Raw genomic sequence first — 13345 nt, 5'->3', positions numbered from 1 at the left:
TAGAGAACACAATCATAAATGTGATCTAATCTAGAACAATATTTTTTTATCGAAAATAAACCACAAATATTTTGAACAAAATGATATGACATAACATAATATTACATAACATTACAAATTAAAGATAGATTTCAAGCTTACGAAGCTTGTTGCCTTTCTTATGACAACTCTTTAATCTTAAAGCAATTGATTTCAAATTAGAAAACCTTTCAAATTCAAACAAGGGAAGAACTAATTACTTAACCTAGAATTAAACTTGTTATGAGGCATGAGATGTGTGATGCTAAAAATGTGGTATAGTATAAGAGGCATACACATATAATGAGACAATATAATATAATTGAAAAGCTTAATTTCAAATCTAAATCAAAGACGCAAACCATAAGCCTTCCTTGAAATGTCCCATTTTCTTCTATTCTTGAGGACCTTGAAGGTGTTGGATTGATGGGCTCTTAGTGGAGCAATGACCTCCAAAGTGACAACTCAAGAGTTGAGTAGCTATTTGATCATGATTGACAATGGAGATGATATGAAATGCATGATTTAAGAAACTAGATTAACATGCTATGATAAATCCAAAGCTAATTACTAGATAATTGAAATGCAAATTGCCTATAGTAATGATGCCTAAATTGATATGAGATGGGATGCATATTGCTCCAAAATGGGGAATATTTATAGGAATTCCAAGGCCAAAGCTGAGGTGGCAAGAATTGACGATCCAGATCTGATCTGAAGATATCAAGGGCCAAGATTGAGGAAGTTGGAGAAGAGGTTGGAGGAAGGGACACTTGTCATCTCTGTGGTGACAAGTGTCAAGGAGCCTTGCTCATGAGAGGGCAAGTGTCCAAGGGAGGAGACATGTGGCAAAAGTGCCATGTGTCTCAAGGAGAGAATATCCACACCATGAGAGGTTAGGATAAGGAGGTTAGGATGTGCAAGATAGGATAGGGTTAGTTAGACCCAAGATTAGATTGAATGGGTTAAGTTAGGGGATGGTTAGGTTAGGTGGTTAAAGTTAGGAGCCATGTGCTCATTTGAATTTAGAAATTCAAATAATTGGAAAATGACAATTAATCTCAACAAACTTGAGTTTGTTAATCTTAATTAGGGATTAGAAGAATTGATTAATATGGGGAGACATTAATTAATTTAGAATTAATTAATCAAAGGGGGATGTGAAATGAACTATGCAAATAAATCATTTAGATTTATTTACTTAGTAGATGAATAGAGAAATTGATTAAATTGCTTGTGAATTCAATTAATTGGGAAGGGGAATTAATCAAATAACTGCGTATTTAATTAACTCTCTTCAAGACCATTTTTAGGTGTATACATTTTGCCCTTCTTTGAAGCGATATGTGACGACGCATTGATTCAAAGAATAATCTTAATGTGATGATGTTGATGTGATATTGGTTCCGATAGGATGTAGATTCGATCTTGATTTGATACAGATTTGGTTTTGATATGATATTGATTTGATTTGGAGATGATAAATCTTGATATGATGTTGATTCAAATTTTGGAGATGATAAATCTCGATATGATGCTGATTCGATTTTTGGAGATGATAAATCTCGATATGATGCCCCGGACGTTGATTGATAGATCTCGATATGAGGATACCCCCTCAGGAGATGAATCGGATAATTTTTGAATGATTTTGAATTTTTCGCGATTTTTTGATTTTTTTGAAATTTTTGAAATCTTTTTAGATTTGTATATTTTAATGATTTTCTAATTTTTAGAGATTTTTCCGACTCATTTCCCGATAAAAAATTTGAAAATATTGTCTTGCCAGGTTGATTTGTTGATTAGATGATTAAAAATAAGTGGAATAAAAATCCCACTTAAATGCTCCATTATGAGTTTAAAAAGGTAAATTCCTTTTTACCACTCCTCATTTGTGCACTACAGTTGTTTAGAGAAAATTTGCTATAGAAGATAGAAATGGCGATCCCGTACCATCAACATAGGTTTGAGCGAGTTCAGCGATATGAGCATCCTCTGGCATACGGTCCACTGGTACGTACTTCAAGAAAACTCAACTTTGTTATTTTTTGAAAAATTTAGCTACTTGCATATAAAAATTCATTTTTTAGCTTTTTCGCCCAATGGGTTGGGGAGAAAATTGCATTTTTGAGATGGGTTTTTTGATTTTCGAAATGGGTTTTTCGGATTTAAAAAAAAGAATTCATTTTAACCCCAACAAAAAAAATATTCAATTATCTCATGCATTTTTTATTTTGCTTTTGAAAATTTTGAAATTTTTTTTTGGGCGGGAGAGGGAAAGGGCGGGGTGGTGTAGGAGGAGCCCCGCCGGCTCCACCGGCTACCGCCATCGCCGGCTCCACCGATGCTGCGGGAGGCACCGTAGGCACCACCTCTAGCGTCGTCAGCGGTGCGAGAGGTGCCTTCGGCGCCAACCGGGGGGGAGGGGGAAAAACTTTTTTTTTTTGTTGGGTTATTTTTTCAATTTTTTTGATGATTTTTTTGATTTTTGGGTTTTTGATGAGTTGATTTGATTTTTCAATGAGTTGATTTGATTTTTCAATTTTTGATAGGGTAAGATTTGATTAGCTATCTAATTGATAAAATTAGATGCTCCTGATTGTTAAATTTGCTGATCAATTCTAATTATTTCGATGCATGCGTGAGATGAGATAAGATTGATAATGACCTCATGATAGATGAACGTCATTGATAGGGGCCCAATGAGATTTGATAAAAATCTCAATTGAGCAAAATAGACCGATAGATAGATTGATTTGATAGATAGATAAATCAAGAAACTGATATGATGAAGTGATTTGATTGCACGAGCACTTTACCGTTCTTCAGTCTCGGGAGCGTTTCCTGAAGACATGGATGTTGATACCTTGCCTTAGTCAGGCGGAGCGAGATCACATTAGCAGATGTGGTCTGTCTTCCCTTCTTGACATGCCCCGACCCTTGATAAACCAAGGATTATTGACAGCTTTAGCAGAGCGCCGACATAGTGAACATAACACGTTTCACTTACCGACTGGAGAGATGACGGTGATACCCGAGGATGTCTACAAAATTTTGTGGATCCCTGTGATGGGCGATTTAGTATATTATGATCTTAGTGAGCGGGGTGGGACAGAGGCACTTTGTCGCGTGTTTGAGGATGACGAGATCGGTGGGTATGATATTGCGTGGCAGGAGATGTTAGAGCTAGGGTATGCCACATTAGCGACTGTGCTTGCTGGATTTATTAGAGGCTTCCTTTGTCCTGATCATAGGTCAAAGGGATTATCTATTGGATGGGGTTGTCTGCTTGAGCAGATGGTGATAGAGGGGACCCAATTTTCATGGGGATCATGTATGTTAGCGCACTTGTATCATGATTTGCATCGAGTTGTGTACCAGGGATCAACTGCATTATCAGCAGGGGTGACTGTGCTTCAGATATGGTTCTGGGAGCATTTACCTATCACACGACCATTGGCAGACAAAGAGAGACCTGTAGGTAGACCTTATGCTGACGGGTATCCCGGTGTCATTTTCTAGTGAAAGTTGGGAAAATTAGAGTACTGGAGATGGACCTTGGATGACCTAGATACTGTGATATGGAGACCATACAGGGATTGTGAGATTTGGCCTGAGGATGCAGTAGAGATGCCGTATGTATTGATGACGCGATATCTTATTGGATCGACACCCTATGTCATCGAGCGATTCCTTTGTATGAGGGTGTTGAGACAGTATGGCAGGATACAGGGGATGCCATAGGGTACAACTCATTATGCTTGTTGGAGATTGGATGTGGCTACTTGGGGGCCTTCTATTTCATATGACCATGCCTGCGTAGAGTATCAATCATTGGAGCCAGTTGCACTGTACTGTACACATGTTTTCGAGGTTGACACGTCCGGATGAGCTAGAGCCAGTTTTTGATGAGGATGATGAGAGGCTACGACACAGAGCTCCTAAACAATGGAGGGATGGTGAGGGGAGAGATGATAGCGGAGATGGGGATGGATATGGAGGAGATGCAGGAGATCATGGTGATGAAGGTGATGATGGTGGAGATGATGATGGGGGAGATGGTCGAGTAGTGGCAGTGGCAGCGATAGGCACACTAGGAGCTAGCAGTTCTAGATCTGCCAGAGATGTATATACAGATTGGATGGCCCAGGTGGTTAGACGTAGGAGATCAGGTCAAGGGGATCAGGGACATCAGGTTCCAGAGCAGGAGGGACCCCCAGTTGAGCAGGTACCTATGACAGTATCATGGGCTGAGCAGCCATAGGCAGAGGTACATCGACAGATCCTCATTAGGATGCCATCGCATCAGCAACAGGCTCAGATTACAGACTTACAGGCTCAGGTTCAGCAGCTAGAGAGTCAACTAGCAGAAAGGGACTCTTAGATGGCCCAATTAGAGACTCAGATGGCTTCTCTCCTAGTCGAGAGAGACACAACTATGGATAGGTATTGACAGGCCGAGACACAGGTACAATTGTCAAGAGGGTCTACTTTAGGGAAGAGTTCCTTGAAGATGATGCGCCAGGGCATCCGAGAGGCTGAGTATTATAGGACATTATACTTTACTGTTGTTCCTCTTGAGTGGAGGGCTTCAGGATTTTCACAGCTGAGCAGGAGATCAGGTCAGAGCCAAACTGAGAGTTGAGGAGTGTCAGGGCCACTTCAGAGAGCTCCCCCAGGTGGGGACTCAAGTATAGGGGTACTAGCTGGTGCTACTCTACCTGCCACATCAGGACAGAGTTTTGCTCCACGTCCGAGTGGTCACACTGATATGGGACATTGATCTATTTATGTACACACCTTTTTGTGATGAGATATTGATGATTCCTGCAATGTATATTTGTGATGTATCTCATATATTTTGTGATATCATTGTACCTTGGACATTGATCTTGTTTTGATGATATGATATGCAGTTGATCCTATTCATTCTACATGACCTATGAGATGATGGATGCATTCTATTTGGTATATGATTATGATTTGCAATTACTTTCATGATGTATGCTTTAATTTCTATATGCTTATGAATTCTAGATGATATATATATGATGATGCAATATTTACATGATGTATGCAAATGCAAATATGTATGGTGATGCTTATAATTTCTATGTGATGTTTGCGCGATGCAATGCTTTTTATGTTTATGATATTTTTATGTTTTTCTCATTCATGTTAATATGAGATGGATGCAATGCAATGCAATGGTGTTATTTTATTGAGATTTGATGAATGCCATGCAATGATCTTACTAAATGAATGAATGAGCTAATGCTTTACATGAATGATGCCTTAATATGCAATGGTTACATAAGATGAACTAACTTATCACGCAGGATGAATGAATTGATTATTTTTGTTATTGTCCAATGTACTCAATCACATAATAAGAGAGATGACACCATGTTAGCTTTGGCCTTGGAAAAGATGAGTATTGTGATCCCATGCAGAAATGAAATGCAAGTCTATCTTAAAATGCAAATGCAATGATTGGACTGGTCATGGAGTCATTGCTTTATTTCATCATTGAGCCTTTAAAATGTGGGAAGTGAGTGCAAACATTAATGGTATAATTGAACCATGATGACCTAAGCACTACTTTCCTAGGTTTTGATATTGCAAGTTAGCACAAGCATCGAGGTATAATTAAACCAAGATGACCAAAGTGTTGCTTGCGTAAAACAGGCAGTATTAACCATTTCTATATGCAAGTCCAAAATGTCTTCGATGATACTCTGATGATCATTTCCTTAGACAACTTTGCACATATTAATGATTAATTTATAGGCAGTAGACAAGAAAAATATCATGTTCCTTCCTCGTTCCTCTAGTTAAAGACATCCTGGAGTTACTCAGAAATTATGATAGCGAAAATCAAAATAAAATAGTTGAACCATTATTGCCAAAGTGTTAAAATCATGAGTCAAGATATATCATCCATTGATATGTGTTTTGTCATGTTTAGATTGATATGCGATAGTTAATGGTTGATAATGTGATCTTATGTTCAACGTTGGATGTGCCTTAGTTTTTCGCTTGACAAGCGTTGTCTGATTGTTGTTCTACCTGCTTTGATTAAGCTCAAAATGATCAAAACTTTTTGCCCCTAGCTAGGTTAAGGATTTTGCCCCCAGCCTAGAAACAAGCCTTATTATGATATAGTCAATGATCCAAACCATGACAAGAAATCACTTGGGATGCCTGCATATGTACAAAAGGCTTTATGATAAATATGAATAACGCTGATGGAAAAGAATGCAAGCAGAAGAAAGCGTGAACCAATAGATGGCAGAGCTAGCCGACAGATAGCGCCTGTTTACCAAGTTTTCACCATCTATTTTTATTGCACTTTTTCTCATATTTGCTTTTTTACTGTTTTTGGACTTTCTACTTTTTCACTGTTTTTGGATTTTTTAGACATAAAACTTCTTCAGATGCATGCTATTGATGGGTTCCTCGAGCTGATCTCCATCTTGTGTTGATAGCTGATATGCTCCTGACCCAAATACTGCTGTGACCATAAATGGACCTAACCAGTTTGGTTCAAATTTTCCCTTCTTTTCTTGATCTGACTGATTTCGTGGATTTTCCTTTAGTACTAGTTCTCCCACTTGGAAGATTCATGGTTTGACCTTGTGATTATAACTTCGGCACATTCTTTGTTGATATACCTTTAGATGATCAAAGACATTTTGTCTTCTTTCATGGATCAGTTCTAACTCTTGCAGTCTAGATACTCATTGTTCTTCATCTGGGATAAGTCCTTTTAGTGATACACGTAGAGAGGGTATCTATACTTCGATTGGCAATATGGCTTCTGATCCATATACAAGAGAGAAAGGTGTGGCACCTATTGGTGTGCGGATACTGGTGCGGTAGGCCCAGAGAGCAGGGTTTAATTGAATATGCCAATCTTTCCCAACATCGTTCACTATCTTTTTGAGGATTTTTAGAATAGTTTTCTTAGATGCTTCTGCTTGCCCATTCCCCTGTGGATAATAGGGTGTTGAGAATCTGTGCTGGATCTTAAACTTCTCACATAGCTCTTGTACATCCTGATTCTTGAATGGCCACCCATTATCAGTGATAATGGTCATTGGTATTCCATAACGACAGATGATGTAATTCAAGATAAATGCAACAATTTATTTTCCTGTGATATTTGTGAGAGATACTGCTTCAATCCATTTTGTAAAATATTCTGTAGCTACAAGGATGAATTTGTGACCATTAGATGAAGAAGGATTTATCTTTCCTACTAGATCAAGACCCCATTGACAAAAAGGCCAAGATGTTGCCAAATAATGAAGTTCTTGTGCTGGTGCATGGATCAAGTTCCCATGGATCTGACATTGTTTGCATGTTCTAGCTATCTGAAAAGAGTCTCATTCCATAGTAGACCAATAATAGCCCAAGCATATGAGTTTTTTCGAAACGGTAAGACCACTTGAATGAGTGCCACAAATGCCATTATGGACTTCCTTTAAGGCCTTCTCAGATTCTTCTTGTTCGAGACATCTTAAAAGAGTACCGTCTAGACCTTGTTTAAATAGGGTATCCATGACAAGAGTATAATGGGAGGATTGGCGAATAAAGTTTCTCTTTTGATTTTTTGATAAGTCAGGAGGTAAGATGTTATCTTTCAGGTATGTGTAAGTTTGGCCATAGTAGGAGGAATCATGTCCTATAAGTTGACAAATGATTTGGGAATCAGGACAATTATGAGACGGGTAAAACAACTCTTCAACTAGGAATTCATAACACTCTTGATTTTCCTGTGTTTGTAATAAAGAAGCAAGTGTTTCCATGGCATCTGCTGCTTTGTTATCATTTCTTGGAATTTGTTCAAAAGTGATTTCAACAAAATATTTCTTGAAGTCATCTACCATCTTTTTGTAAGGCATGAGTTTGTCATCTTTTGTTTGATAGTCATCATTGATTTGATTGACGACGAGTTGAGAGTCTCCAAAGACTTGAAGTTGTGTAATGTTCCATTCCACAACCATTTTGATACCTGTAACCAAAGCTTCATATTTTGCGGTGTTATTGGTTCATGGAAAGCTTAATTTGTATGCTTTCGGGATGGTATGACCTTGTGGTGTGATAAATAGAATTCCTGCTCTGATTTGTGCTGCGTATATGAACCATCAAAGTATAGTTGCCATGCTTTTTTTGTGACTATTAGGATATCAACGTCAGGAAAATCAATCTGTAGAGGATGATCATCTTGAAGTGGTGCCTCTGCTAGTTGATTTGCGATGACTTGTCCCTTGATAGGTTTTCTATCTACATACTCAATATCAAACTCACGTAGGATCATGATCCATTTTGCTAGTCGTCCTGTCAATGTTGCCTTGCTGAGCAAATATTTCAATAGATCAATTTTAGCTATCAACTTGATGGAGTGAGATAGTAGATAGTGTCTTAATTTTTGAGAAGCAAAAACTACCACCAAGCATGCTTTTTCTGTTGGGGAATAGTTGAGCTTGTATCCCACTAGTGTTCTACTGATGTAGTAGATGGCTTGCTCTTTTCCTTCGTTATCTTGTTGTGCAAGCAAAACTCCTAATGATACTTCAGTGGTCGATACATAGAGCAATAATGGCTTGTCTGGAATTGGTGACATTAGAACAGGTGGTTGCATGAGATATGCCTTGATCTTTTTGAATGCATCCTCACATTGATGGTCCCACTTGAAATGAACATTTTTATGTAATAGATGGGTGAATGGTTGACATTTATCTGCTAATTGAGCCACAAATCTTCTGATTGACTACAATCTTCCCTGTAGTGTTCTGAGTTGACTTATATTCTTGGGAGATGCCATTTCCATGATTGCTTTGACCTTAGCTGGATCTACTTCGATACCTCTAGCTGAAACAATGTATCCCAATAGCTTTCTTGAAGTGACACCAAAGGCACATTTCTTAGGATTTAGTTGTAGCTTGTATTGTTCTAACCGGTCAAAGATCTTTTCTATTATTTTGATATGTTCTTCTCTGTTGTATGATTTTGCCAAGACGCCATCCACATAGTTTTCCATGAATGTATGCATCATGTCATGGAATATCGTTGTCATAGCTCTCTGATATATGGCACTTGCGTTCTTTAGTCCAAAAGGCATGACGTTCCAGCAGAAAGTACCCTGCAGAAATGTGAAAGCTGTCTTTTCTTGATCTTCAGGTGCTATTTTAATCTGATTGTATCTGGAGAAACCATCCATTAGAGAAAACATGGAGTGTCTAGCTGTTAAATCTACAATGATGTCAATGTTAGGCAAAGGAAAGTCATCCTTTGGACATGCATTATTAAGATCTCTAAAGTCTGTGCATACTCTGATACTTTTGTCTGGCTTTGAAACAGGAACAATGTTTGATACCCATTGAGGATATACCATAGGTCTGATGAATCCTACAACCAGTAATTGTTTTAGTTCTTCTTTGACCAAGAGAGCAATATGTGGATGCATCTTTCTTAATTTCTGTTTGACTGGTTTGGCTCCTGGATTGAAATTCAAGTGATGCATAATAAGCTTTGGATCCAATCCTGGCATGTCTGCATATGACCAGGTGAAATTGATTTGTCATCGTGTAAAGAATTCCATATATTCTTTCCTTTCTTTTTCTGATAGAGAAGTTGCTGGATGTAGGATCTTTGGTTGCTTTGTTGTCCCAATATTAACGGCTTCTGTTGGTTCAATCAAAATTGTTGACCTTTCTTGATATTACTCAGGTAAAGTGTCAAATCTCCCATCTTCTGGTGCCTCAAGGAGATTTTCACCGTTAGATACGTCCTTTCTTTTTACTTTTTCCTAATCTAATGTTGCCAAGAAATGGTTTTCAACATTAGACCTAATATTGTTTTCCTTATTTTCGCTTTTGCGACTAGGAGATTTGGCACCCACTTGACTGGAAGATGCGTTGCTGAAATTCCTGGTGGAAGTTGTTGCGGGTTCGATTGCATTAAGATATACGGATATGGCATAGTCATTTGGAAAGGTATCAATGGTAGTATGTCCTTCATTTTCCCATTCAATAAGTTCACGGTGGATTAGAGGTAAAGGATCATCAGGTTGAGATGCTTCGAGAGTATTTAGGGTCATGATTGAGTTATTAAAGTTTCTGATACATATGTCAATGTCTAGAACAATACCCTCATCGAAATGACCTCGCCCAAGAAGTTCTTGATCATCCTCAATTAAGTCTAAGTTAGCCAATGTGATTCTAATTCAAGTGAACTAGTTCCTAACATTTTCCCTACATACGTGTGAACTACATCGACTCCTACATGTTCTTTAAAGCAATTTTCTTCAGCTGATTCTTCAGAATGATATGAATCCCATTCCCATTCGTCAGAATCTGTCTCACTTGTAGCTTGCAATCTACAAATTTGTTCATATAGCTTTTGATGTGTTTCTTCTATTTGTCTTGCTATATCTTTCCTTCTTTCATATTCAACTTCTTTTGGACTGAGATTGAGTTCTGTCAACTTTATTATCAGTTCTCCTTGATTACTACTAGGTTCATGCTTGTTTTGATTGAGAGTTAATGCTGCTTGGGAGGTATTGTTGGTTTGTTTCTCTTGTTGATTTGAGGATTTTTTCTTTTTCCATTTCATGTTTGGTTGTGCTCGTTGCTTTGCAGATGCTTCTTCCCTTTCAATTGCAAGTTATTCTTGTCTGTTTTCATATTCTTCTTTTTGTTGGTTGGAAAATGTGTCTTCTGGTAGAGTAACTTGTCCATACCCTAAGCCTGCTTTGTCTGTAGCTTGTTGATTATGAGGTTGGATAGGTTCTTAGATACCTTCTTTTCTTTTTCCTATAGGACCTGTTCCACTGTATCCCATCTTTTGAAGAATGCTGAATACTTTTCCATATTTTTCTGTAGGTATTCTGACATTGTCAACCTTTTGTTGAATTTCTTCATCTTTGTATAGCCACTATAGCACATCTTTGTCTTCTGTCTCCTCTAACAAGGTTCCAACACTAATGAATGCTCCATCAAATATTGGAAGATGTTTCACAATTGGTTGTTGTTTAGAATTTGATGGTTTTCCAAAGGATTTAGGAGAGAGTGGTAATTGTGATATTGAGTATTCTCCATTTCCTCGATCTCTTAATTGCATTTGTTTTTCCATACTTGATAAAATAGAGGCAAAGGATTGTTCTTTGGATTATGTGTTCGAAGATGATGCCTCCCTATTATGAGGAACTGTAGACATCTAAAAATGGTCAACGCTTGCGGAGTCATACTTTAACATTTGCACATTGCCTTATTTTAGGGTTTTTGTGTCGCATTAACATTTCTTCTATGTTGTGCACTTGGTCTTTATCATTTGTGAGCATTGAGTCCTTCTTCTGCATTCTTCATTTTTCTCGCTTTCGAATTAGGTCTTGTTGATAACAATTTCTCAGTCATGATTTTGGTCGATCCTTGTCCTCTTGTCAATCTTGTCGATTTGTAATCGATTCATCGTCGATCCTTGTCCTTGCCAATTTTGTCATTTTGCGATCGATTCGTCATCGATCCTTGTCCTCTTTAATCATGTCAATTGGCACCTTTCAATTTGGTCTCTTTATCAATCTTGGTCAATTCATCAACCAATCTCAATCGTTTATCAACATTGGTCCTTTGTCAATCAAAATCATGATTGAATCGACATCAATTGACTTTTGTCAAGACCTAATTGTCGTCCTTGCATTTCTAATTCATCTTTTAGGGTTTTATTCATTTAATCTTGTTTGTCATTTTCCCTCTAGGATTAATAATTTATTTATTTATCCTAAGTCTTCTTGTCACAATTAAATATTTATTTAATTGGCTAATTAATTCCTCCTATTTTTGTAAATTAATTAATGAATGAAAAATTATTAATTAATTTACGTAATTTTCATCAATTTCCTAATTTCCAAGTCATCATTTCTAACCTAATTTTCTAATTTCTTCTAATGACTATTTCTATTTCAAATTCTTGTCATAATCCTTGCATAGCAATTTGTCATAAATTGTCATAAATTGTCATAAATCCTTGCATAGCAATTTGTCATGCACTTGTCATAATTTTGCTATTCTTGATTTGAATTTCCATTCGAATCAATTTCATGCTAATCTTGTCCTCTCTCCAATTTGTCTATAAATTGGATGAATTTCTTCAATCATGCCCCCTGATCGATCAATCAATCATGCTTCTAGTATCCTTACGCTGTCATCTCATCTTGTCAATCTTGCTTTCATCTCATGCTTATGCACTTGTAGGTGAGATCCACAAACAAAGCAATTTGAAGGAGAAAGAAGGACAATGGAGAATTATGAAGGAGATATCTGCATTTGGTTTGCTTTAATTTCATTTTGAATATCTTGTATTCATGTTTTCTATTGAATGTAATTAGGATTTGTCACTGCAATTTAGTTTTTGTGATTGAGCTAGTTTAATTTCGATTTGCTTTGATGATTTCCAAATTCCTATCTTACAGGAATAATGACTTCTTGAGCCATTTTTAGATTGCTGCAATACTGGAATGGATTTGAATCTGCAGATATTGTGGTTTCTTGTCCATCATAGGGAAATTTGACACACTGATGATAGGTTGATGGGACAACTTGCAAGTCATGTATCCATGGTCTCCCCAGGAGTATATTATATGATAAGTCCAAGTCCAAAACTTGGCATGCTATGTTTTTCTGTAAAGGTCCCACTCTGATGGGTAGTATCACAACTCCCTTGGAGGAACGTTCTTCTTCGTCATAGGCTTTTATGGTGATCTTTTTGTGGGGATGAACTGCATCCTTTGAATATCCTAAGGCATGAACAAGACTCAATGAACAAATATTTAGGCCAACTCCACTGTCTATTAGAACACATTTAACTCATGTTTTGTGAACGAGGACTTCAAAATGCAAAGGAGCATTGTGAGGATGTTGCAAGGACATGTTATCTTCTTCGATAAATGATAAGTAGTGAGGAGTTGTGAGGTGTCCCACCATGGTTTGGAATTGATCTATATCAATGTCTTTGGACACTATGGTATCTACTAATGCTCATTCAAGAATCTCTTTGTGTGCAGGTGACAACTTTAAAAGTTCTAAGATGGATATTTGTGCGGGTGTTTTCTATAATTGATCCACTAGATTTTATTATTTGGTAGTGGATGACATGTTTGTCGTAGGACCTGACAAAACCACTTTGGCTTTGCTTCGTGTGATAACATGAGCAGGTTTGTGATGTTGTTTCTCTTTAACCACAATTACATTTACCACATTGTCATATGCATGAGCATAGTTTACCTTTGCTTTACCTTTACCATTCTACCCTATTGATGATTCAC

The sequence above is a fragment of the Cryptomeria japonica genome, chromosome 7 (genome assembly GCF_030272615.1).
Source record: "Cryptomeria japonica chromosome 7, Sugi_1.0, whole genome shotgun sequence".
Taxonomy (NCBI): domain Eukaryota; kingdom Viridiplantae; phylum Streptophyta; class Pinopsida; order Cupressales; family Cupressaceae; genus Cryptomeria; species Cryptomeria japonica.
The sequence above is the reverse complement of the archived record's forward strand: the minus strand, read 5'-3'. Positions refer to the sequence as shown.